This window comes from Aedes albopictus, chromosome 1 (genome assembly GCF_035046485.1).
Source record: "Aedes albopictus strain Foshan chromosome 1, AalbF5, whole genome shotgun sequence".
NCBI classification, from domain to species: Eukaryota; Metazoa; Arthropoda; class Insecta; order Diptera; family Culicidae; genus Aedes; species Aedes albopictus.
This window is the reverse complement of record NC_085136.1, coordinates 150640490-150662636: the sequence shown is the minus strand read 5'-3', so window position 1 is coordinate 150662636 and position 22147 is coordinate 150640490. Positions and strand designations below refer to the sequence as shown.

General features: G+C 41.3%; 1 protein-coding gene across 5 annotated transcripts in view; it reads right to left on the bottom strand.

Moving 5' to 3' along the window:
* Window positions 1-21814, bottom strand: part of LOC109424901 (uncharacterized) — a 201252-nt gene extending 179438 nt beyond the window's left edge. Inside the window, exon 1 of one of the 5 annotated variants that reach the window (XM_062845591.1) lies at window positions 21630-21814. The gene's annotated coding sequence lies outside the window, so the exon portion shown is untranslated. The remainder of the gene's footprint in view (window positions 1-21629) is intronic. The other 4 variants (XM_062845594.1, XM_062845592.1, XM_062845593.1 and 1 more) reach the window with 4 other exon arrangements.
* Between the last annotated feature and the right edge of the window lie 333 nt (window positions 21815-22147).

The following is a 22147-nucleotide window of genomic DNA, read 5'->3' as shown; positions in this document are numbered from 1 at the left end:
ATATATATGACATAGTGGACGGATCTTTCCATGCGGGGAGGAGCTTTTTAACCACTGTTGAAAAATTTGGGCCTAAACAATCAGCAATCATTTTCATTACTTCCGACTCGGTGACACTATTCCTTATTTTAGTGAAATACAACCAAAAGTAATCTACGGTATCCGTTATTGAGTTTGCACAATTCACTTTTTTGGTTCCACAAAGCAGCTTTTGTGACGAAACGGGTGATGAGTGCGCAATGGGGCACGTTCGGTGTAGTACTAGAATTGAAGTAATGAGCTGAATTTTAGTATGGTGAGAAGGTCAATTCTCCGTTTCTGCAATGAAATGGTGCAAAAAGCGTGGGTATTATGATTTCTTGCCTAATTTGATGCTGTTTGAGCAAAACTTTGGATAACTATGTTGTTTATGTTGCAAGAAATGGAGAAAACAACAACACTGTTGCCCAAAGTTTTACTCAAACAGCATCAAATTAGGCAAGGAATCATAATACCCACGCTTTTTGCACCATTTCATTGCAGAAACGGAGAATCGACCTTCTCACCATACTAAAATTCAGCTCATTACTACAAATCTAGTACTTCACCGATCTGTCCTATTGGGCGACAACCGTCTGAAGAATTTGCGTTCGAATCGACTCCGGATCTGGTGATTGTAGAATCAGCGAGTGTCTCTTGAATAAGGGCAATTTGCTTTTTTAACTCCGCGATTTCTGCTCCATGATCGATCCCGACAGCTACTGCGGAAGTATTCTCGGTGTTGGACACCTCAGCAGCATTCTCATTAGCCTCTCGTGACAACCGTTGATGACGAATTTCGCGTATCTCCTGAATGCACTGGCCGCAAATCCACCACAAATCAGACTTTTGTCGGTATCGTATTAATTCTTCGAGTGTAAAGTTGACATATTCTATGTGAAACGATCTACCGCAGAGCCCCTCACAAGAGACGCAATTAACACCAGAAACAATGCATTGTTCACAGACTGACCGCTTGTTTCCATTTGCAAGCTCAGCCATCTCGTTTAGGAGTAACAGTAGAAGTATACGATGATCTCAACGTGTTTTCACAAAAAAATCAATTTGTTGGCTCTAGAGTGCGTTTTCAGCATATGTAGTGTATGCTTAACAACGACGACGTATTTGGATCAACATATATCACCATCCAAACGAATAAACATTTGCATTACATATAGTAAATCGAAATTCTGCATAGATCGAAACTAAACGTACTACGAGCAACACAAGCAAACACAGAAAATTTTGATTTACTTCTACATATATTTTACCATTTCTGGCGGGGCACTCGTTAGCTGTTCTTCAACACTACCGGTTCTCCCAAATGCGCTTCTGAGACTTTTTGTTGTTAAACAGTTAATCAGGTTATTAAAAAAGCTGCGATTTGGTGTGTCGCACAGGTTCGGGTCACTTTTATATTTTACAACTTATGACGAGACACCCAAAATCGGTTCCCGGACAGGACCTGTTGTCCCAAATTTGGCCTGAGACTATTTTCTTGCTAACCGTTCATCAGGTTACATAATAAATCATTTGACATGTCACATGTATTGATTCCGTTTAACATTTTATATTTCCGGCGGGACAGACGGGATCGATTCCGTAGTGCACTGATTGGTCTGAGACTTTTGTCTTGTCGACTGTTCATCATGTAGCCTAAAAGCCTTGATTTGTGCTGTCGCATGCACGGGTTTGGTTCACTTTTGATTTATCCACTTCCGTCGGGACACCCGAAACCGGTTCCGGAAAACTATCGATAGTCTCTAATACAGGGTGTGAGGTTCGTGAGTGCAAACCTTCATTTTCTTGCACCGTGCATCGGCGGCGTCATCCTTATATGTACTTCATACGCACAGCTGCTGTGGTTCGGCAGATGTTCAAGACTGTGTGCGTGGTGCAAAACGATATATTGACTGGTATGCTGAATGATACACAGCGCGGCCTTTGTAATGTTTTCAAACGCGCATTTGCACGAAATTCCACGCGGCCAGTCCTCTTGGAAAGGAACAGCCGCACTTGAGGAAACGCCGCAATGTTATCTCCCATAAAAATGGAGTTAAAGGGGAGCAACGCGGCTGTTCCTTTCCTCAGGCATTTGTCGCGTGTACTTTTGGGCAAATGTGCTAATATCAGCGTGCCCTAGCTCCAGCGGCACAGTGTGCTAAAAAGTGCTTACCTTAACAATTGCAAATTCATGATCTGAAATACGATGTTGAATTCGGAATAACAAGAACACGAGAGGAGCTAGACGTTTGAAGTCAAAGAACGAGTTGTAGAACGGAACAGTGGCCTCAAATTTTCCTAAAAGAAATTTAAATTTATTACGCATTTCCAAAAGATAATTTACCAAAAGAAATAAAAAACAATACTTTCGAGCTTATTTGCTTTAGAAAACTAAGTTTTTTAATTAAACCAATATGATTGAAAGATATTTGAAGTAGATAATTTAATGAACTTTCAAATGAAAGTTGAAAAGCTGCGATAAGTTTAACCATTTTCAGTTGCCAGTATAAGGCAAGCAAAGTCAAAAACATGTAAAGTTCTATTACTACGTAACGGTTGAGATTTGACCATATGGGTACACATTTTTTTTCACCATTTATGATCCTCTATCACTCCTTAAAAAGTTTGCATTCACGAACCTAAAACCCTGTATAGTCTGAACCTATTTGCTTGCTAACGTTCATAAGGTTATCAAAAAAGCCGCGCTTTGCTGTGTCGCATGCATGGGTTTGGTTCACTTTTATATTTGGCCACTTCCGTTGGGACTCCCCGGAACCGGTTCCGGAACACTACCAGTTCAGATGTGTTCTGATACTGTTTTCCTGCTGACCGTTCATCAGGTTATCGAAAATACCGCTGTTTGATGTGTCGCATGCATGGGTTTGTTTTTTTTATATTTGGCCACTTCCGGCGGCACATCCGGAACCTGTTCCGGAACACTATCGGTTTAGATATGGTCAGCTACTATTTCCCTGCTAACCGTTCATCAGGTTACTGAAAATGCCGCTGTCTGGTGTGTCGTATGAATGAGTCATGTTCAATTTTATATTTGGCCGCTTCTGGCGGGACACCCAGAACCGGTTCCGGAACGATACCACTTCAGATATGGTCTGATGCTGTTTTCCTGCTAACCATTGATCAGGTTATCGAAAATGCCGCTGTTTGATGTGTCACATGCATGGGTTTGGTTTTTTTATATTTGACCACTTCCGGCGGGACATCCGGAACCAGTTCCGAAACACTACCAGTTCAGATATGGTCTGATACTGTTTTCCTGCTAACCGTTCATCAGGTTATCGGAAATGCTGTGGTTTGATGTGTCGCATGCATGAGTTTGGTTCCGGCGGGACACCCGGAACCGATTCCGGAACACTACCGGTTCAGATATGGTCTGATACTATTTTCCTGCTAACCGTTCATCAGGCTAACGAAAATGCCGCTGTTTGATGTGTCACATGCATAGGTTTGGTTCTCGTTTATATTTGGCCACTTCCGGCGGGACACCCGGAACCAGCTCCGAAACACTACCAGTTCAGATATGGTCTGATACAATTTCTCTGCTAACCGTTCATCAGGTTACCAAAAATGCCGCTGTTTGATGTGTCGCATGAATGAGTTATGTTGAATTTAATATTTGGCCACTTCCGGCAGAACACCCAGAACTGGTTCCGGAACACTACCAGTTCACATATGATCTGATGCTGTTTTCCTGCTAACCGTTCATCAGGTTATCAAAAATGTTGCTGATTGATGTGTCGCATGCATGGATTTGGTTCTCTTCTATATTTTTCCACTTCCGGCGGGACATCCGGGACCGGTTCCGGAACACTACCGGTTCAGATATGGTCTGATACTATTTTCCTGCTTACCGTTCATCAGGTTAACGAAAATGCCACTGTTTGATGTGTCGCATGCATAGGTTTGGTTCCCGTTTATGTTTGGCCACTTCCGGCGGGACATCCGCAAACCGGTTTCAGAACACTCCTGGTTATGATATGGTCTGAGATTATTTTCCTGCTTACCATTCATCAGTTTATCGGAAATGCCATGGTTTAATGTGTCGCATGCATGGGTTTGTTGCATTTTTATGTCTGGCCCCTCCTAGGGGTACCGGTCCGGAACACCTAAATGGCCATAACTCCGGAACGGCTGAACCGATTCAAACCATTTTCAATAGGAAACAATGGGAGCAGATACCCCGTCGAATGAACCATCGGTCGTTAAAATCGGTTGAGATTTAGTTCAAAAAAGTGACGTGAGTTTTTTTGTCCACATACATACACACATACACACACACATACACACATACATACACACACACAGACATCACCTCAATTCGTCGAGCTGAGTTGATTGGTATATGTGACTCGACTCTCCGGGCCTCCTATCAAAAAGTCATTTTTGGAGTGAACATATAGCCTTTCCAGTACACTTAGTGTACGAGAAAGGCAAAAACTAAAGCCCTAGGCTAGTTCATCTCGGGACCCACGCTTTACTTCCCTTCCGAAGGAAGAACTCACATTTTGCGAGTTTGTCGGGAGTGTTCTAACCATCCCACCAGGTCCACTCCACTAGGGATCCTAGTATTCCTTCAACAATTACTGCAGACATTGATTTCTTTATTTTTTTTATCCAGGAATATTCCTACAAAAATTGTTCCATGTATTCGCTAAGAAAGCTCTCCTGAGATTCCATAAAGAGTTCCTAATGGGGCTTGCTTCCGGGATTCCTCATCGGGTTTCTTCAGAAATTACTTCAAGAGTTCCTCCAGGGCTTCACCGGAAATTTCTTCTGTTATTCTTACAAAAACGAATTCCTAGATTATTTTAAACATTTCTAGAAGAACTCTTATTGGGATTCCTTCAGAAACTCCTTCAGGTATTAATCAAGGATTTCAGGATTTCGTCAGGAGTTTTAGCGGTTTCTTCAGTATTTCCCCTGAGAATTCTTCAGAAAATCCTCCTGGAATTCCCTCAGAAATCGAACTTTGTAATTCATCACGAAATAAATCTTGAGATTCCTCTGGGAACTCCTTCGGAAATTCCTCCCGGATTTTTTTTCAAGAATTATTCCAGGTATTCCTCCTGGCATGCCTCTAGGATTTCATTCAGGCATTTCTCCAGAGACTTCTGCAAGATTTCTACCAAGAATTTCTCCAGGTATTACCCCAGGTATTTCCTCAGGAATTACTCCAGGAATTTATTCAAGTTTGGATCCAGGAATTCTTCCATGAATTCCTCCGAAAATTCTTCCAGGAATTTCTTCTCTAGGGTTTCCTCTGCACATTCCTCCAGGAATCCCAACGATGATTCCTGCAGTTATTCCTCCAGAAAATCCTCCTGGAACTCCACCAGAAATTCCTTTCTGAATTCCTCTAAAAATTTCTCCAGGAATTCCTTCAGGAATTTCTCCATGGATTCCTTCCAGAATTCCTCTAGAGATTCTTGCAGGAATTCATTCAGGGATTGTCAAGATATTCATTTAGGGATTCCTCCTGCAGTTCTTCCATGAATAGTTCCACAGATTTTCCCCAAGATTTCCTATAGAGATTTGTCCAGGAATTCCTCCTGAGGTTCTCCCAGAAATTGATTCAGGGTTTCCTCCAGGTTTTTTATTGCAAGAATTCCCCCAGGGATTCTTCCAAGTAATTCTCTAGAAATTCCTCTAAGGATGCCTCCAGGAATTCCTCAAGAGGTTACTTAAGTATTACCCCAAGAATCCCTTCAGAAAGTCCTCCAGGAATTTATCCAGGAACTCCCATAGGAATTCCTTCAGAAATTACTACCGCAATTCCTTCAGGAATTCCTCTGGGAATTCGTCTAGGAATTTCTCTTGGATTTTCTTCAGAAATTTCTCTTGGAGTTTCTTCAGAAATTTCTCTTGGAATTTCTTCAGGAATTTCTTTTGGAATTTCTTCAGAAATTTCTTTTGGAATTTCTTCAGAAATTCCTCCATTAACTGCTTCAAGAATTTCTCTCGAGATTCCTCCAGGAATTCATTCAAGAATTCTTCCAGGGATAGTTCCAAGGAATTTCCACAGAAATTCCTTTACAGATTAATCCAGGAATTCTTCCTGGGATTCCGCAAAAAAATTATCCAGAACTTCCTGCATGAATTTGTCCAGAACTTTCCAGGCATTCCTCCTGCGGTTTCTTCAGAAATTGCTTCAGGGATTCCTCCAGGGATTTTCCAAAGAATTTTCCCAGGGATTCTTCCAAGAATTTCTCGAGAAATTTATCTGAGGATTCCACTAGAAATTTTTCAAGAGTTTTCTTTAGAAATTTCTCTTGGGAGTTTCTCCATGGACTCATCCCGGGATTTCTCCAGCAATTCATCTAGAGATTGCTTCGGGAGTTCTTCTAAAAACTCCAAACTCCACTAGATTGCTCTCAGAATTCTTCTGAAAACTCCACCAGAAACTCATCTAGAAATGTATCCAGAGATTATTCCAGGCATTAGCCCAGGAATTTCTCCAGGAATTTATCCAGGGGTTACTCCAGGCATTCCTTCAGAAGTTCCTCCAGAGATTTCTATAGGGATTCCTCCAGGCATTAATCCAGGAATCCATCAGAAATTACTACTGCAATTTCTCCAAGAATTTATCTAGAAAATCCTCCAGGGATTCATTTAGAAATCACCCCAAGAATTCCTCCCGGATTTTATCCAAGAAATATTCCAATAATTCTTCCTGGGATTCCTGAATGATTTCCTCCTGAGATATCTCTAGGAATTCCTTCAAATATTTTTTCAGGAACCCTCCAGGAAATCCTCAAGGGATTCTTTTAAAAATTTCCCCTCAAATTCTTTATGGAATTTATTCAAGAATTATTCCAGGTATTCCTCCTGGCATTCTTCCAGGATTTCATCCAGGCATTTCTCCAGGGACTCCTCCAGGAGTTCTACCACGAATTTCACCAAAAATTACCCCAAGTATTTCTTCAGGAATACTTTCGGTAATTTATTCAGGAATGGATCCAGGAATTCCTCCAGGAATTTCTTCGGAAATTCGTACATCAATTCCTTCAGGAATTGTTCCAGGAATTCCTCCAGAAATCCTTCCAGGGTTTCCCCCCAAGAATTAATCCAGGAATTTCTTCTCCGAGGTTTCCTCTACACATTCCTCCAGGAATTATTTCATGGATTTTTCCAGAAATTCCTCCGATGATTGCTCCAGTAATTCTTCCAGAAATTCCTTCTGAAATTGCTCCTGCAAGTCCTCCAGAAATTCTTCTGGAAATTTCTCCTGGAACTTCATTAGAAATTCCTCTCAGAATTCCTCTAGGAATTTCTCTAGGAATTTCTTTAGGAACTTCTCTATGAACATATTCAGAAATTTCTCCATGGATTCCTTCCAGAATTCCTCTAGAGATTCTTCCAGGAATTCATTGAAGGATTCCTCAAAGAATTGATTAAGGGATTCCTCCTGGAATTCATCCATGAACAGTTCCATGGAATTTCCCCAAGATTTCCTATAAAGATTTGTCAAGAAATTCCTCCTGAAATTCCACCTGGAACTTGTCCGGAAGTTCCTCCAGAAATTTGTTTCAGGGATTTCTCCAGGATTCTTTCCAAGAATATCTCCAGGGATTCTTTCAAGAATTTTTGTAGAAATTTCTCTAAGAAATTTTGCGGGAATTCCTTATGAGGTTTCATCAGAAATACTCCAGGAATTCCTTCAGAAAGCCCTTCAGGAATTCATATAGGAATTCCTTCAGGAATTCCTCAGAAATTACTACCGCAGTGTCTCCAGGGGCTCCTCAAGAAATTCCACCAAGATTTACCGTAGGTCCAGGAATCCCTCCAGGAATTTCTTCGGAAATTCCTACAGCATTCCGCCAGGAATTTCTGCAGGAAATCCTTTAGAGATTGCTTCCGATATTCTTTCAGGAGATTCTTCAGGAAATTCTGTAGGAATTTTTCCAAGGGAAATTCTTTCAGGTTTCCTCTAGGAATAAATCCATGAATTTCTACTCCAGGGATTCCTTTAGAAATCCGTCCAGGAGTTATTTCACGGGTTCTTCTAGAAATTCCACCAGGAATTCCTCCAGGAATATACCAGAAATTCCTGCAGGGATTCCTCTAAGGATTCTTCCGTGAGATTCCTCCAAGAATTCCTCCTGGAATTCCTCCTGGAATTCCTCCAGAAATTCCTCTGGGAATTCTTCTAGAAATTTATCTTGCAATTTCATCAGAAATTTCTGTAATGCTCCAGGCATTACTCCAGGAACTTCTCCAGGGATGCCTCCTTTAGAAATTTATCCATTAACTTCGGAGCCAAGGGCTAAAAGTCTCTATAAAAAAGACAAATCAATCAATCAATCCATTAACTTTTCCAGGGAATCCGCCAGGAATTTGTCCAAAAAATTTTCTAGGATTTCCTCCAGAAATCCATCTTGGAATTGCTGAGAAAATTTGCTTATGATTTCACAAAAAAAAATGTGCCTATAATGCTTCGTTCTATGATTTTTCAAAGTAGGTGATGTCTGTGGAAAATGTTTGATTTTCACTGGAGTTTTCCGGAAAATTAGGCTACCCTGATTTTTTTCAATTTAGTTTTTCAAATATATATGATCCCTACCTAATTTCATTAACCTTCAGAAACTTCATACCAATTTGTACGATAATAAAAAAATCCCCTAATGCTGCAGGCATTAGTCCAGGAACTTTTCCAGAGATTCCGCATGGAATTTTTCCAGAAGGTTCTCCCGGATATCCTCTAGAAATACATCTAGGAACTCCTTCTGTGATTTCTTGAAGAATTCCTCTAAGGATTCCTCCAGGAATGCATCCAGAAATTCCTCCAAGGATTCATCTAAAAATTTTTTTTTTGGTAATTTCTGCAGGGATTTCTGATGCGGATTCTTCAGATTTTTTTTTCCTGAAATTCCTAGCATAATTGCTTTTCGGATTCCTCCAGGAATTCATCCAGGGATTCCTCCAGGTATACTTTCACAAATTACTCCAGGGATTCCTGCAGGTATTGCTCCGAGAATTCTTGTAATGATTTCTTCCGAAATTTCTCTCGGGATTTTTTTAAAAATTTATTCAGCGGTTAGTTAAAAAATTACAGTATTCCGTTCATAATGTTTTTCAGGGATTCACCCTAGGGTTTTTTTTTAGGATTACTTGTAGATTTTTTGAATAATTTGAAGGATTTCTAGAAGAATTCTTCCAGCTATTTGTATTGAAATTCTTTTAGATAATTTTAGAGGGACATAGAAGCCAAGAAATTCTCCAAGAAATCATCCAGGAATTCTTTCACAATTATCTCATGAATACCAAGTCTTTTACAAGTCCAATCATAAATACCTTCAAATTTACGATTACATCTTGCAGCACCAGCTATTAAATATATTAAAACTTCCTCATTGACCATTTGAATTTGTGCGTTGTTTGATAGACGAAAAAATACACCAGGCCCACGAAATAAAAGAAATTAATAGTGACCGACTAGAAATCACCTCCAGCATGGTTTTAATGAATACATTCGCGTTTACGTTTCAGCTACGTACATCTATTCTCACTAGGAATTCACAAACTTTTGCTGGAATTCCATTCCAAATTCAACCAGAGTTTTTTCCCACATGATACTGGATTTCCATAAAGAATCACTTAACCATATTTTGCAGTAATGCTGCTTGAAAATTCAAAGATTCTTAAAAATACCCATCCAGGAATTCCTGGAAATTATCATTTACATTTAATTTCTCAGCGATTTGAAAAAGAAGATGTACAAAGTATTGCTTTTTATATAATTCTGATTAAATAATATTTCCAAACAAAACTAACTAATTACATAGACCATTTTGGACAATGATCTTGTAAAGAGTGACAAGTTGAGAATTGTCTCCAATAACTGTCAATTTAAACGTATATTATGCCAAATAAATTTCTATTACTGTACGTGCAGTTGAAACCCGGAATTTCCGACTAGCGAAGTTGGATTTTTCTCTAAATCCGTGCGTCGGACCTAACTTCGGAAGTGGTGAACTGTATAGCTGTTTGTTCTTTGCTCCGATTTTCAACTAAATTGAGAATATAGATCTATGTTTGTCACCACGATAGTGGTTTTCAGATTTTTTCTAATTTCCATATATAAAGTCATGAAAAATTTCTGGGGGGGGGGGCTGGCGGATTCTGGGGGGGGCCTGGCCCCCCTGGCCCCCCCTCTAGTTACGCCAATGCACACAGCATGATTTATGCTGGAAAATATTTCCCCCGGTTGTTAGACTCAAACCACATGAAAGCACTACGCGAAATACTCCACCATCTGGGAACCCCTCGCAGTCCGAAGGACAAACGATACGACGAATGTTAACAGAGCCAAGGGATCCCACCAAGACGAACGAACGAAGAAAGCCGACTGTCTCCTACCAACCGTAGTTGGGAGCTTTCCCTTGAGCAGACACTCGCGCGGTCGCGATTATCTTGAAACTCGAAAAACACCACCCTCTCCCTGTCCTGATGGGAAGTCTAGCTAGCGGCAGCAATGGATAGCGGTGATAGCATTCGTCCCCTCCTTACCACCTGCTGGCACACCATCATCGTCATCCACGGTTTTCTTTTTTCTTTTATTTTTCTTGCTTCACGAATACGGCTACTGATTATTATATGACCGACGAATAGGCACAGAAAATCACTTCAATACACGTTATTTTTCTCCCTCGACGACGACGACAAAATGAATAGGGACCACACTGCCGTTTTCACACACATCCAGCTCCACTTCACTGTGCGATAAACACATTGGAACGCTTTTTTCTTTCGTCATTTAGCCTTTTTAGCAGCAAAAAACATCCATTTTTCCATAAGCAATATTTTCTCTTTGTGGTGGCGTTCATAGAATCTCTCCCGGGCGTTATCCACGTGAAACAGGTACATTTATGGCGACTGTTATCGGACCACTTGTCGGCGGCTTTTCCTTGACCACGGTTTCTTGAAGATGCACACGGGATTTGAAGGTCACCTTTACGCGTGGGTAATTACAGGTTTACACACTTGGACAAATTCTGGACCTAGGCAGATGAACAAGTTTTTCATTAAACCATCACACATTGGTTTCCCTATGACTAAATATTCGATTAAAATTATTTCATTTGTATTGCTTTGATTCACAAGGTGAAGTGTTGACGAGTGATGAAATAATCATCATCTCTTTGTTCTAACGTCCCAATTGAAATCTTTGTTTACTTCCGGGTTATGCGAACTGTTGACACTACGCGTGCTGCAAGGAACCTTATCCTCCTAACAATTCTTATTTCTACGTTGTCGTGAGACCGGAGTACAGTAGAAAAACCTTACGGAAGACCGTTTTGCTGGTAGTTCAGCCTGGGCACTGTTGCCCTTCTGACTTCAGCTAGATTGAGGAGATACGACTCAAGCGTCTGTTCACTAAGGAGGTGCGGCTCAAACAGCGTCTGTTCTGGCATCCAGCGGCTGAGTATGAAATGTTTCTCCACCAGAACCTATACCTAAGGTGGCGGCCCCACCACGGTGGATAGGGGACCTTAGGCCAACAACCTACCACAGACAAACAGACGTAACACTCTGATGATTCCCATCGTACATCAATTTAACGGTCTATTTAAAAATTTGATAGTTGGCCAACTGACCATCCGTGGCGCTCGCATCGTTTTTGCTCGAGTTTGACGTTTGCCCACTACCGCCATCTAGTTGATAGTCGGCCAAACTCAGACCTTTTAGCATTGGGCAAACATGTTGCCGTGACTATGATGTGAATCGAAAAATGTTCGAAGAGTTACGTCTGTTTGTCTGTGAACCTACTGTACTCGAAACCCAAAACCCGTTACAGAAATCGAAACAAAGGAAACGAATTGGAACTTTGAATGTATTAACCCTAGTCCAGCAGGGTAAACTGACACTATTAGCCTATGAGGTATGCCGTATGAAGCTTGACATTCTAGGACTGAGCGAAGTCCGTTGGCCGAACTTTGGAGAACACAGATTGACGTGGGGTCAAATTCTACCATACTCTGGCCTACGAGGTGAACACGCTCATCGACATCGTATAGTTGGTTTCCTACCCCGCGCTCAGCGCTCATGAAGTGAGAACCTAATGAGAAGATAACCGTAACCACATTCAGAGCACGGGTTCGAAACCTTACGCAAGGATGGGAAAAAATCAATCATTTATTGCGCATCCCTCACTCACAACCACGCACAATCTGATGCGAGTGTGCTTGTCCCCCAGCCAAGCAAAATCTTTCCACATCCATCGCCCAATCTTTTCAATCGCCGAGCACCGGGCGACGCAAGCAACGACGACCGAATGAATCGCTACTGAATCTGCGTGCCGAAGACGAACGAACCAATATTGAACGAATGTTTGCCTACTGAATCGGGTGCGAGAGCATTCGTTTTAGAACGTTCACTCAGCGTTCAGTGGAAGCATTCAGTACTGGGAATTGAATCAGTGAGCGCGTTTTGATTTAATCAGCTGAATGCCACTCGGTAGTTGAGAGAGCGAACGTTCTTTTCGTATACACCGATGCAAGCTGATTCATTTCGCACTCTATTTGTTTCTCTCCTGAATCGCTTCGGTAGCGTCGGTGGCGAGCCGTTCGTGTTGCGTTCGTTCATGGTGCGCCGTGCACTCACTCAGTATTGGGTTGTTGGCGTTCTTTTGGCTATTTTGCATCGCCGGCATTCGGGTGAGCGAATGAGTTTTCCCATGCTTGACCTTACGTTCCGCGCTAACCGATGCCGCCGAATTACAAGACAAAGATAACTTTTACAGTCAACTGAATGCTGTCGTGGATAAGATTCCGAAAGGTGATATCAATATAGTCATGGGCGACTTCAACGCGAAGATTGGTTACGGCAACTCGGACTATGAGCACATCATGAGACGCCATGGTCTCGAATAAATGAGCGTTAACGGAAAGCTGTTTACAGCGTTTTGTGGCAACAATGACATGGATATTGGGGGACCGCTCTTTACTCATCGACCAGTACGCAAAGTGACATTGGTTTCCCGTGATGGCGCCACGGAAAATCAAATTGACCACATCTTCATCAGCCGGAAATACGGAGCCGTCTTGATGTACGGAGCAAACGTAGCGCCGACATTACGTCCAACCATCATCTCTTAATCGGCGGGATCCAGCAGCGCATTGCGAAGATCCATCGACAGAAGACGCTGCGACGAAAAGATCCCTCGTCGAGGAGCTGGAGAACCGTGATGCGGATATTCCGGAAGGTGGAAGCGTCAAAGATCAATAAAGCGCCATCAATAACGCCTTCATCGTCACCGGCGAGAATAATTTGGGTGAGCTGCGCACCCAGAGAAAGCAGTGGATCACCGATGACACCGGGAAGAAGATGAAGGAGCAAAGGCCGCGTTAAAGCCGCGATATAGCGAGCGAATACACGAGGATCCAAAGCCGTAGCTCGTCAATGCTATTCGGCTCTCTAGAAAGAAGTGAAACACTCATGTAGGCGGGACAAACGAGCATGGGCGAACTCCCTAGCCGACGAAGACGAGAAAGCCACAAATACTGGCGACATTCGTCTCCTCTATACGATGTCTCACGTCGTTTTAGTGGGGCTAAGATGAATTCTACGCTCATGAAAGTCACATCTGGACAGCTGTCTGTGACAGACCCTGCTGACCTGCTGAAATGCTGATTCGAGCACTTTTGAATCCTTTTCAAGTATCGGCCATACCACCTACACTTCAGCAGGATCCACCAAGGGTTCCACGGATTACCCGTATCAACACCGACGCTCCATCATTGCAGGAGATAGACACAGCCATCCGTAGCATGAAATCGAACAGGGCCCGGGGGTCGATCGCATATCAGCAGAGATGCTCAAAGATGACCCCGTAATATTTGCACAACTGCTGCATCAATTGTTCTGCAACATATGGAAAACCGCAACATTTGCAGTCGATTGGATGCAAGACGTCTTGGTAAAGGTGCCCAAAAAGGGAACTGATTATATGCGATACTTTGCGGGGTATCATGACGCTGTGCATCGTTTTCAAAGTCCTCTGCAAAGAGATCCTTAACCGGATACAGGAGAAGATTGACGCAACTCTCCGACGACAGCAAGCAGGATTCCGTGCCGGACGATCCTGTGTGGACCATATTGTCACGCTCCGTATCATTCTGGAGCAAATCAATGAATTCCAGGAATCTCTCTTCCTGGTGTTCATAGATTACGAAAAAGCTATCGACTGTCACAATCACGAAAATATGTGGGGAGCCCTTTGGGGCAAGGGTGCCCCTGAGAAAATCATTGTCCTCATTGAAGCACAGTATAGGGCATTTTCGTGCAGAGTACTGCACAACGGTGTCTTGTCCGATCCTATCCGGGGCGTTGCTGGAGTGAGGCAAGGATGTCTACTATCACCGCTGCTGTTTCTGATCGTAATCAACGAGATCCTGATACCTGATAGGTGAGATTAATCGTGAACCAAATCGTGGGTTGCTGTGGCAGTCCAATACTATGAAGCACCTAAATGACTTCGAACTGGCTGATGACGTTGCTCTCTTAGCTCAACGGCGCTCTGATATGCAGAGCAAGCTCGATGATCTTGTCGATCGCCTCTCGGCGGAAGGTTTTACTATCAACGTCAACAAGACCAAATCGTTGGATGGGAACACGGTCAACCCTTCCAGTTTTACGATAGCTGGGCAAGTAGTGGAGAATATTGAAAGCGTCCAATATCTTGGTAGCATATGGTGGCTACAAGATCGACAAAGGTGCACGGATCAAGAAGGCGAGGGCTGCCTTTGCTAGTATAAGAAATGTATGGAAAAATAATCAGATTATTCTACACGTCAAAATCCGAATTTTCAACTCGAAAATTAAATCTGTGCTGCTATACGCCAGCGAAATTAGGTGTGTAGGTATCAGTGGAGAACACTCAACGGCTGCAGGACTGAAAGTAAGTAAGTAGTCATAAATGCCATCGACTTTCAAGGAGGTTCACGATAGACAAAAAAAAACAAAACTATGAAAACTCGTAGACGAGAACGGAAAGATCAATAATCTATGATGATTCCATTAACTTGGTTGGCTATAGTAAAAATGTTCAACCAAATGAGCCGATAATTTGGCAAGAATCTGACTAAAAATCGAATTGCAAAAAAACAAGTCGTCAACCTTTGTTTTTTTTTTGTACGTTATGTTTCCAACTAATTTTATGTTTTTAAAAGCATTTGTGTTTACTTATTTTAATAAAAGTCATAGACTACTCAGTGGCATAGCCACGGGGGGGTGGGTGGAAGGGGGGTGTTTGTTCAGGGTTCAGAACCACCCCTACCCCACCCAAAGCCAACCTTTTGGGAACCAATTTTCAGTATAAAACACTTTATGGTGAAATATTTTTTCTCTATTTCGAACCCACGAATCAAATTTAATGTAATTAACCTCATTGTTCATAGTTCTTTACAAAAAGTTATCATTGATCGTCGAAAACCCCTCCTACAGCAAATTTCGGGCTACGCCACTGGGACTACTAAATTATATAATCAAAAATTGATTGATAACATATTGGTCACTTCGATCATTTACCCAGAAACTTAACTATGTTCACTAGTCATGATCGCAAACATGTGACGGTTGATACCTCTACGTAAAAAAATATTTCCTTTTCTATTACGATTGGTCTTTTTCGGTGACGATTGAAAACTCCTTCTTTATTCTTCTTTACGTTTCAACCTACTTTATGTGTAATTGGGTTCTTTAGGGGTTTCCGGATTATTTCATAATCGGATTCTCCGCCCAAAAATTAGTCGAAATCCAAAATTTCATAATTTTTGGACAACGGGAACTATTTTTAAAATTCATTTAAAGTTTGTATGGGGAAATTTTTTTGTTCGGGTCGAACTGTCATTTTATCGATTGAACTGTCATTCTATCGACAAAAATTAAAACTGTGTTGTTAATTTAGCCATCAAAACAAAGGTATTGGAATCCAATAAAATCACGTAATACTTAGAAAAATGAGCTCATTCGATTAGGCTTTAGAAAATAGCAATATTTTATTCACTAAACAACCCAATTGTGATTTTTTGCCTTTCTCGTACACCAAGGTGTACCGAAAGGCTATATGTTCACTCCAAAAATAAAATTTCGATAGAGCCCCCAGAGGGGCAAGTTTCATATACCAATCGACTCAGCTCGACAAGTTGAGATGATGTCTGTGTGTGTGTATGTGTGTGTGTGTGTATGTATGTGTGTGTGTATGTGTACAAAAAAAGGTCACCTCACTTTTAGATAGTAAATATCAACCGATTTTAACGATTGATGACTCATTCGACGCGGCATCTGGTCCCATTGTTTCCTATTGAAAATGGTTCGGATCGGTCCAGCCGTTCCGGAGTTATGGCCATTTAGGTGCTCCGGAACCGGTACCCCTGGAAGGGGCCAGACATGAAAATGCACCAAACCCATGCATGCGACCCATCAAACCACGGCATTTACGATTATCTGATGAACGGTAAGCAGGAAAATAGTCTCAGACCATACTTGAACCGGTAGTGTTCCGGAACCGGTTCTGGGTGTCCCGCCGGAAGTGGCCAAATATCAAATTGAACATAACTCATGCATGCGACACATCAATCAGCGGCTTTTTCGATAATCCGATGAACGGTTAGCAGGAAAACAGTATCAGACTACATCTGAACCGGTAGTGTTCCGGAACTGGTTCCGGATGTCCCACCGGATGTGGCCAAATATAAAAGAGTACCAAACCCATGCATGCGACACATCAAACAACGGCATTTCCGATAACCTGATGAACGGTAAGCAGGAAAACAGTATCAGACCATATCTGAACCGGTAGTGTTCCGGAACCGGTTCTGGATGTTCCGCCGGATGTAACCAAATATAAACGAGTACCAAACCGATGCGTGCGACACATCAAACAGAGGCATTTTCGACAATCTTACGAACGGTAAGCAGGAAAACAGAATCAGACCATATCTGAACCGGTAGTGTTCCGGAACCGGTTCCGGATGTCCCACCGGAAGTGGCCAAATATAAAAGAGTACCAAACTCATGCATGCGACACATCAAACAGCGGCATTTTTGATAACGTGATGAACGGTCTGCAGGAAAGCAGTATCAGACCATATCTGAACCGGTAGTTGTCCGGAACCGGTTCCGGGGGTCTCGACGGGTGTGGCCAAATATAAAAGAGTACCAAACTCATGCATGCGATACAACAAATAATGGCTTTCCTGATAACCTGATGACTGGTTATTATACTATATTTGGTATGGGGAAGACATCCAGAGTCCAAAATGGCGATCAGGATATCCAAAATGCCGATCTAAAATTTAAGATGGCGGCTCAGAATTCAATATCGCGGCTGTTTAATTGAGTTTTAGGGCATTATTGGTATATTTGGTATGGGGATGATGTCTGGATTCCAAAAATGGCGACCAGAACATCCAAGATGACAATTTTTAATCTTAAATGGCGGCTTCAAATTCAAGATAGCGTATTTTTCTTAAGTGTTTGAGGCTCAAACATCGAAAGCCAGATAAACGATATGATTTCTGGTATGATGAAATGGATTTCTGTTAATTGTATGAAAGTGCGATATACATAATCTAGAGTGCCTTTAACTTAGAGTGGCGTCAATGTCAAAATTGGAACAAAGATCATGTGTCAAATTGCTGTCAAATCCATACAAACGCGCGTTCCAAACGAGCAGGGGACCTGTCGAAATCGGAACATGACGCCACTCACCCTTCCAGTCACTCTAACATAAACATTTCGCTTGAGTTTTATTGAAATGGGGTTTCGAAGGCACGAGAAAGGCGCCATCACCGCTAGGTGGATTAATTAGGGTTTTTTTGTATTATGTTATTTGACAGTTCTGAAGATGACCGAAAGTAATAAAGTAGGTTGAAACGTAAAGAAAAATAAAGAAGGAGTTTTCAATCGTCACCGAAAAACACCAATCGTAATAGAAAAGGATAACGTAAACGGTGATCAAAACAACCATAAGATAAAAAAATATTTGTTAAATGTGGAGGCCATAACTTGGCGAGTTATGGTGGAACTACATATTGTAATGAGAAATCATTCATCACGAAAAACAACCTGGAGAAAGATAACAGCAGAAATATGTCAGAATGTGCAAAAATTTGCATTATTTACCAACACCTGACTAACTTCATGACCATAGATGAACCTAAAAATCCTCGGAAGAAAACATCAAAATGTGGCTTATCAACTAGGTACATACTTATATTTTCTTATAATCCAAACAGTTAAGCTACTACAGGATCTTTGTATTGATAAAAATAACATTTCTCAATGTTTCGCAACATTGATTTAACTATAGTTAGGTTTCAGTAACTACATAGAAACTCTAAAGTACCAAATGGTGTATTTTTTTTTTTGCAGTTTTTCATCGTGATAGGATGTTTTCCCTCACGAAAATCTGCCAGGAAAAGGCCTACTTTCCCACTCCAAATTACCACCTACAAATATCACACCAACCAACCTGCTATGATCAGACATTCTTACACATAACTATGAACATCAGTGCACAATGGTCCAAGAAACAGATTTACGAGGAAAGATGCATTCAGTGCCTTCAAATGATTTTCTAGATTAATATGGTCTTCTATAAAGTTGTTCCTAAAAAACAGGCCCTCTTTTCAATGTACATGAAAATTAGGGTGGTTCATATTTTCAAAGAAATTGGGAACCAATTTTTTTTTTATTTGAAAGAATAATCATATACATTCTTCAGGAAAGTTGTAGATCTATCAATTTTGAGCAAGTTTGCTGAAGACACTTTTTATGCAGCTTTAAAATAACCGATCTAGATTTATTTTTCAGAATAAGCTTAGGGTGGTTAAAAAAAACCGGTTTTCTGGCGTTAACTTTTTCAGTTTCGATTTTTCATCAAAGTCACCCAAGAAAGCATTTGAAGACGCGTCGTTTCGTGCTCTGAGATCAGGGCGCAAAATTTTCGAGCAGACGAGTTGAAGTTCACCGTGCGGCAATTTTCATTCACTTGCCTGCATATTCATATTCAACTGCTCGATACTCGTTTGTCAACTGAATGAAAGTCAATGAATATTTGTAAACATCTTACAACGTGTTAAATTGCTGATAAAATATTAACGTTTCGATTACATTTAACGGTGCTTTACATAGATATTTTCCCATTTTATTGTTGTGGAGTGTTTTTGGAAGGAATCGTAGCCAAAAACGTAGGTAACTATGAAGATGTTTCTGGATCGGCTTCATATTCAATGACTACGAACTGTGTGAAGAGAGAGAGAGAGAGAGAGAGCGAAAATGAGTTTGTTTGTTTTGAATATTCAGTGCAGAATTATTCAAATTCGTGCTCTTTTCAATCAATGACTACGAACATTTTGCACCCTGGCTGAGATGATCGTTATCTCTTATGGTTTAATAGTTACAGGCGTTTTTCTTAAAAAAATCAAAGTTTTTTAAAAAGGTGTTATGGGGCTGTCCATAAACCACGTGGTCATGAGGGGGGGGGGGGTGTTCGGCCAATGACCATTTTGTATGAACAAATAAAAAAAATTGTACGGACTAATGACCACGCGGGGGGAGGGGGGGAAGGGTTTGAAAAGTCCCAAAAAAACATAAAAAATATCTTTTGCCCGCATTCGAAAGAAGAAATGTTGTTAGGGGCTGTCCATAAACCACGTGGTCATTTTTTTGGGACTTCTCAACCCCCCCCCCCCCCCCCCCCCCCCGGGTGGTCATTAGTCCATACAATTTTTTTTATTCGTCCATACAAAATGGTCATTGGCCGAACCACCCCCCCCCCCTCATGACCACGTGGTTTATGGACAGCCCCTTATTAAACATATCAAAAAATTAGAGGGGTGTTATTTTTGTAACTCAAGTGAAAAATACTTGAAAAGTGCCTATTTTTTTCTAGAAAATTATCAATATCTTTTGAACGGAATGACGTAGCAACATTCTCAGCGCACGAAAATGCGCGTTTTTGGAAGCTCTAAAAGTAGTTCTTAGGCAACTTTGACGATAAATTTGAAACAAAAAAGATAAAGCAGTAAAACGATTTGTTCTAGCGTCACCTAGAGCGTCACCCTATGAAAACTATGGGAAAATGCTCCAAATTTGGTCAAAACAGTTTAAACGCTTTGTTTCAAATTTCTCATCATAGTTGTCTACGAACCATTTTTAGAGCTTTCAAAAACGCACACTTTCGTGCGCTGAGAATGTTGCTACGTCATTCCGTTTAAAAGATATTGATGCCTTTCTAGAAAAAAGGCACTTTTCAAGTATTTTTCACTTGAGTTACAAAAATAACACCCCTCTAATTTTTTGATATGTTTCATAACAACATTTCTTCTTTCGAATGCGGGCAAAAGATATTTTTCATGTTTGCCCCAACCCGTCATAACACCTTTTTAAAAAACAATGATTTTTTTAAGAAAAAAGACTGTAACTATTGAACCAAAAGAGATAACGACCATCTCAGCGCACGAAACGACGCGTCTTCAAATGCTCTACAAGTGTTTCTTGGGCGACTTTGATGAAAAATCGAACCTGAAAAAGTTAACGCCAGAAAACCGGTTTTTCTTGAACCACCCTAAGCTTATTCAGAAAAATACCTCTAAATCGGTCAATTCTAAAGCTACATAAAAAGTGTCAGCAAACTTGCTCAAAATTGATGGATCTACAACTTTCCCGAAGAATATATACAGTTATTCTTGAAAATAAAAAAAGTTTGGTGACCAATTTCTTTGAAAATATGGACCACCCTAATTTCCATGCACATTGGAAAGTAGGCCTTATTATTAGGGACAACTTTGTAGAAGACCATATTTGCCTAAAAACTCATTTGTAGGCGTTGAATGCATCTTTCCTCGTAAATCTGGTTCGTGGATCACTGTGCAGTGTGCAGTTTGATAAAAAAGTTTAGTTAAAAATTATCCACAAGTGGTAATTTATGAAATTGCAAAAAACGTTTAACGCAGCTTGGTGCAGAACTCGATTTTTACAGCACTCATCGTTATTATCCAACTCAGCAAGCCTCAATAGATAAATGTACGAGTCGTGCTGTAAAGATCTTCATTCTGAACCTTGTTATGTAAACTAATAATTCAAGAACAAGATTTTCTGCCATAACTTTGAATTTGATGGTGCTTATCGTTCGTTTCACTATGAAAATGTTTGTGACCTATTGTCGAGTTGTAGAATTAAAACGATGCTAATAAATCAATATTATCTGTAACTTTTCTCGAAGAATCACTTTTTTGATAAAACCCAAATCACTAAACAGCTTTCTTCGTGCCCGGTTGAACGTTTGCATCTTTCGCATGGAACGGCTCTTCATCCACCACCAATCAACGTTCCACCACTGGCTGTATTCCTTTTCCCTGGCGTGACGTAGGACGGCGGAAAATTTCTCAGGCACACACCCTGAACAAAATAAAATCACACAACCAGCAGCTGACAGCGTTTTCGAGGACACCTATGGGCCAATCCCTAGGCCCGCTATCATCTTCACCAGGTGAACAAAGAGCTGCGCCTGTTTTTCTTCACGGAAAACCTTGCATATCTAATTCCAAATCACCACAATAAACGTAGAACGTTGCTGTTCCTTTCACCTCTATTTTTTGCTGAAAAATTTACAAACCAACCGCAGCCGCACACCGACGGATTATGTAAACTCATCGCAATGAAAGTCTCGGTTTGACTGGGACTGGAAATCCACCCGACCGACCGACGACGGGCGACTCTCGGCTTGGTAGCAACCAGGCGTGAGAATCTTCTGGCTGAGTACCGTTCGGGTGTTTGTTATTGTTGGTTCTACGCACGCGTTGCCGGAAGTTACTGGAAAACGTCGCCGCCGCCGTCGCCGATGTTTCGTGCCTGTCGCTGTGATTGTGAGTGCGATGCCGCGATGGGTGGGTGGGTGACCGTTATCTAGAAGGAAAAGATGGGGCTATTTAGGGGATCGTATGGGTGTAGGTATGCGAAATGCCATTCCACTACACGACGGAGTGTAGGTATCATTCATGCAACTGGAATGTTTTGTTTTGACTCTGTTTTGGAACGGTAGGAGCAGCATTTGCTGGCCGTCAGTCTTGAAGGGAACTGGAAGTGTCATTTGTAGGGCGAAAAT